Source organism: Coregonus clupeaformis, chromosome 17 (genome assembly GCF_020615455.1).
Source record: "Coregonus clupeaformis isolate EN_2021a chromosome 17, ASM2061545v1, whole genome shotgun sequence".
NCBI lineage: Eukaryota > Metazoa > Chordata > Actinopteri > Salmoniformes > Salmonidae > Coregonus > Coregonus clupeaformis.
Window position 1 is genome coordinate 49,026,204 of NC_059208.1, and position 6,000 is coordinate 49,032,203.

A 6,000-nucleotide genomic window follows, 5' to 3' on the forward strand; every position below is an offset into this window, starting at 1 on the left:
TGTATTGAATTTTCCATGTGGTCACTTCATTTAGTATAACAGGTTTTTAAAGATGCACTATGCAGAAATCGTTCCGCCATTTTCTGGTTGCGAAAATTCGAATAGTTCGCTTAATTTCAGTTTATGTAATGAAACAAGCAAGTATAGGGAAGAGAATCATTGTACCATCTAAACCGCTGTGAAATATATTTTCCATAACCCAAAATATTGTATTTTCAGCTGTTTGATGCTGATGTACAAAAAAAACGAAAGTAAAAGGCGCAAAATGAAACTTAAGAACGTGAAGCGTATAAAACAGATAAAGTGCTTCTAAGACTTGCTTTCAATGAGTGACAGATCTATAACTCATATTTCTGTGTGAATGTGGTCGGGTTGCCCAAAAAGTTACATATTGCAGCTTTAAAATTCTATATTGGTGCACAATTTCTACTTAAAATATCAAAGGAATGCAAAAGGAACTCATTTCGTAGAACGACCCACATATGTTGTATGGCATATGTTGTGTATATACTGTACATAGAAATAGAATGAATAGATTATATTTCTATGGGTATATATATGGCTCTGACTTATACTGTAGGCTTTTAAACAGCAGGAGACAGAAGAGAAAATAGAGACAGAGGACTGGCATGCAGTGTCAACCACATCCGGTTGTTTTTTCAAGTTTTATTGTTATTTTGTGTTTTTTACACAATGTGACATCATCATCCATGCCTGCCATAATCCTTTCGGACTGTCAGTAGCCATGACAACCAAAGCCCTAGCTGTTTTTGTGTGTCTGTGTGTCGACAGGCATGATGGACAGCACTCACTGTGCTTCATGTTGTTAATCATGCGAAAGAAGAAGAAACTAGAATGCACAGCTCAACTGCTCTCTCTAGAGCTGAGACCTGGGTAAATCTGAAATGGCACCACATTCTAGTGCACTGCTTTCGGACAGACGGAGCCTAATAGTAGTCTTCTATATATTAGGAATATGGTGCCATTTTGGACGGAGACAGAATTAAATGAAACAGGCCAGACTGTGTGAATGTTGCTGTCTGTAGAGGCGACTGTCTGTCGGGTGTCTACGCATACACAGGTATGCCTCTTAGAATGTACTCTGTGGGTCCTGTCTGTCTGTCTGTCTGCGTTAGGTCTTTTCGAGGTTTGTGTGCATGTGAGAGTGTGTAGCAGTAAGATGAGCCCTCCCCAGTCAGACACTGTGTCAGTGTGAGTTTTAGTGAAGCAGCCTTAATACAAAGAGACCATGCTCACACACTCGCAGCACTACGTTACAAAGAGAAAACACACGGATATCCCTACTTAATCACACTTTTATTCAGAGAAAGTCATTCATTTTGTGCAATATTTTTCTTTAATGCATGTGTATTTGAATAACTGTATATTGTATAAAGAATGTAAACTATACTGTTTTTGAAAAATTGTATAAAAGGTGAAAGAATTCTCCCCCTTCCCCAAAGAAAAAAAGTATTCTAACCCCAACAACCTACATTCCGATGTTGTAAAAACAAACAAAAAAAACAACATTTATTTAGACTTGTTTTATAAGTCAGTGTTTTTTTTGTATTATTTTTATTTTTTACTCCTGATGAATCTGTGGTTTCCATGCTGATGTGTCAGTATCAGGAATGACGAGTGATCTAGCCAGTCGAGCTAAAGCCTCTGGATAGAAAGCTAGCTCATTGGTCTAGCGATATAGGGGTTATTATCCGTTTGGATAGAAAGCTAGCTCATTGGTCTAGCGATATAGGGGTTATTATCCGTTTGAGCCTGTTTGGAGCGCGAACAAAAATTACATTCTGTTATATGAACCAATGACAGGAGAGACTGTGTCATCTGATCAATGGAATCGCAGGAAAACTGTGTTCCTGTGAACCAATAGAATCACTGCTGAAGAGCACTTACTACCGGAGTTCTTCCATTGGCCGAACAGAGCTCCATTCCACTGCTGCCATTGGATGGAACTGTCCCTCGTCTGCTGTGATTGGCTGGCAATGAGCAGCTCTTGACTGTGATTGACAGCATGAGGACATGAACTCTGAGCTGTGTGATCTTTTAAAGGGAGGTGGATATTTGTCCCCAGACTGGAGAGGTGACCAGGGGAACCACATAGGACTTCACCTTAAAAGCCTCCACTCTCTCCTCCTGTTCAGGCTGTTGATGTTTTTTAATCCCTTGGGGACAGGTTTTCACAGCGTTTACCCCACATCAACATGATCCTGTGTTGTATAAATCATGAAATGAACGGGAACTAAATCTAACGGGTGAAAACAATATGAGACAACACAGCATCATGTAGATTTTGATGAAACGTTGCTGTGAAAAACTGGGATTTCCTAGTACATTATGAATCTATGATAATGAACCGTGTGCATATCTGTGTACAGTACGTGTCAATAGTGTGCCTAAATGTTCTGTCAACTCTATTTTCATATTTTTCTTTAACAAAAGATAAAGATCAAACAGAATGTCATGGTCATTTTAGACTGAAGAGAACTCTAAAGACTCTAGAACCAGAGAAATCTAAATATTTTAGAGCCAGGGGTGGGTTCTAGACTCTAGAACCAGGGGTGGCCAACCCTCTTCCTGGAGAACTACTGGCTTTTGCTTCAACCCTGCTCTGTTCTAATACACCCGATTTAGCCAATCAAGGTCTCGATGAGGAGCAGGGCTGGATGTGTTAGAGCAGGGCTGGAGCAAAATCCTGCACAGAAAGGGTAGCTCTCCAGGAGTAGAGTTGGAGACTTTTCTTGCATCATGCTTATTAAACTATTCCTTTGGAGACGCTGAACTCTGATCAGTATAACACTAATAATAAAATGGTAACTAACTGACCACTGTGTAGTGTGTGGCACGTGTTGTTCTTCAGTGATCTCTCTCTCCTTCAGAGTCCCTTGCATCCTCCCACTCTCTCTTGGTCTCCCTTTCTCCCTCTCTCTTCTCCTCTCTCTGCACTCACACACTCCAGCTGGAGTTAGCAGGAGCTGCTGTTAGCAGCTTAACACGGTTTAGGAGATGTAGATTTATAAACACATTCACACTCACCAGCCTAGCAGCAGTCTAGCCCAAGATGGCTGCAGGGCTTAGAGCAGGGTTCTTCAATTCCGGTCCTGGAGGGCCTAAACACTTCTGTTTTTTTATTTCTACCTGGTAGTTAATTGCACTCACCTGGTGTCCCAGGTCTGAATTAGCCCCTGATTAGAAGGAGAGGATGAAAAACAGAGGTGTTTCGGCCCTCCAGGACCGGAATTGAAGAACCCTGGCTTAGAGTAACTGTAGGGCATATATATCTCTCTCGCTGTCACACAGAACACTAATGCCGCATTCAAAACAATTGGGAACTCGAAAATCTCTGACTTCAGTGGGTTCAAGACAACTAGGAACTCCGACTAGGAAAAATGTGTTTTGAATGGTCATCCAACTCGGCATTCCAAGTCGGAAACGACCTGAAGATCACTGACATCATGATTTGACCTAGTTTTTTTTCCAGATTTCCAGGTTGTCTTGAAAGCATCAAAATACACTCACTCCCCTTGGCAGCTGATTTGTAGCCAGTGCTATGTCATGGTGACTATGTCATGACTTCTGTTGCCGCAAGGTGGCGTCCTTGCATCTTCAATGGACCATACTGTATTAATCTGTCTGGTCTATAGTCTTTAATCCAATAGCTCCTGGGTATCTCATATTTTATTTAAATGTTTTTTCTTTTTCTTCCCAATTGGTAGTTACAGTCTTGTCCCATCGCTGCAACTCTCCTATGGACTCGAGAGAGGCGAATGTCGAGAGCCATGCGTCCTCTGAAACACGAAACTGCCAAGCCGCACTGCTTCTTGACACACTGCTCGCTTAACCCGGAAGCCAGCCGCACCAATGTGTCGGAGGAAACACCGTACAACTGGCGACAGTGTAAGCGTGCATGCGCCCAGCCCACCACAGGACAGGCCGGCCAAACTCTCCCCTAACTCGGACGATGCTGGGCCAATTGTGGGTCGCCTCATGGGTCTCCCGGCTGCGACACAGCCTGGGATCGAACCCGGATCTGTAGTGATGCCTCAAGCACTGCAGTGCCTTAGACCGCTGCGCCACTCGGGGGTTATCTCATATCTGAGCCACATTATTCACTGATATACATTTGATAAGGAATGTCCCCAGGTCGGGGAATCTCTTCAGGCAAAAGGTCAGAGGTAGCCTATCCAGTGACAGCACAAGCTATTTATAAGTCATTATAAGGACAGACTTGCATGTCAATCAACCACCTAGCCAGCAGGGCCAGTTCCAGGCATAAGCGACATAAGAGGGCCCCCAGCCACTATGGAACTCTGTCGGGGCCTCAAACTTACTATTGAGAGTAAGGATAGTAGAATACACTAGGTTCAATTTTAAAATTTGGTTGTGCATCAGCAGTTTTTCTCTTATGTCAGTCATTGACAGTCACTCAATTAGCCATGTCAGCTAACCATTTTTTGATTGGTAGTTAGTCTAGCCAGCTATCTAAACTTGTAGTAATCATGGCCAAATACCGACCTGGCCTCTATGGGGCCCACATTGATTTTGTTAGTCACTCAGATATCATATTAACATGGCATAAGTCATTACATTTGTAGAATTGCAGGAAATTAGCTTTAAAGCTGCAATGTGTCACTCTTTGGGTGAACCCAACCAAATTCACATAGAAATAAATGTGTGTTATAGATCTATCATTCTCATTAAAAGCAAGTCTAAGAAGTGACTTCCCATTCTAAAGTTTCGTTTTTGTATCTTTTAATTTTTCGGTTTTGTACGTCAGCTTTAAACAGCTGAAAATACAATATTTTTGGTTATGGAAAATATATTTCACAGCGGTTTAGATGGTACAATGATTTTCTACATTATAATTGCTTGTTTTGTCACATAAACTGAAATTAGGCGAGCTATTAGAATTTTAGCAACCAGGAAATGGGAGAGCGATTTCTGCATAGTGCATCTTTAAAACTGCAAACATTTCTCTCCACCCTATGGCAAAATGGGTAGAATTGCAGGAAATTTGTTATAAAATTGCAACGTTTTCTCTGCCCCATGACAAAATGTGTAGAATCGCAGAAAACGTGCTTTAAAACTGCAACATTTTCTCTGCGCCCCATGGCAAAATGTGTAGAATTGCAGGAAATTAACTTGAAACTAAAAAAAAATCTCTCCACTGTCAAGAGGGTGGCCACTAAAATGTTTTGCTGTGAGGTGGGGGGGCCCCCAACCAAATCAAAAGGCTAGAGCCGGCCCTGACCCTGAAACTGTATCTACTCTATGAGCAGCAGGGCACCAGTCTATGACCCGTGACATGAACCAGCAAAAGCGGTGAGGGAGGAGCGCCCTTCTCAAATTAAGCAGGAATCTTTGCTGCTTGGTCATGTGGTCAACAAGGCAGCATAGTGCATGGTCCAGAAACATACATCTCTTCCCCATAAAATATACGTTAGAATTTTCAAACTAGTTTTCATTGGGAAGGCAGATAAAGTGTTTTTATCAAAAGCAATATCACTTTTGCATGTGAAAACACATACTCACACATAATCATACTCATTACTCCACACGTGCTTAATTACTTCACTTTTGTTTTGAGCCGACTTCGCCTACCTGGGCGCCCAGATTAATCGAACCCCCTCAGTGTTTGACAGGTTTTATGACAGTATTTATGAGAATTGCTGTGTAGAGTAACTAGCTAGAGTTGACGTTTACAGTTAACAGTTTAACTCACCTATTTCATAATGATTAATAGTGGGAGTTTTCAATCAATTGTCAAATCTGAGAGATGCACATACAGTAGGCCTATCCAGGGGAGCAACTTTGGTTTCAGAAGTGGGGGGGACATAACTATATATATATATATTTTTTTTATCCAGTTGGATAAACACTCCAAACAGCCTACCCAACTGCTCGGAGGCGTCCGCATGGTCCTAAAGCACACCGTTGCCTCATTTTGTATCACATTCCAATTATAAAACTTGTGGGGACAAAAATGCA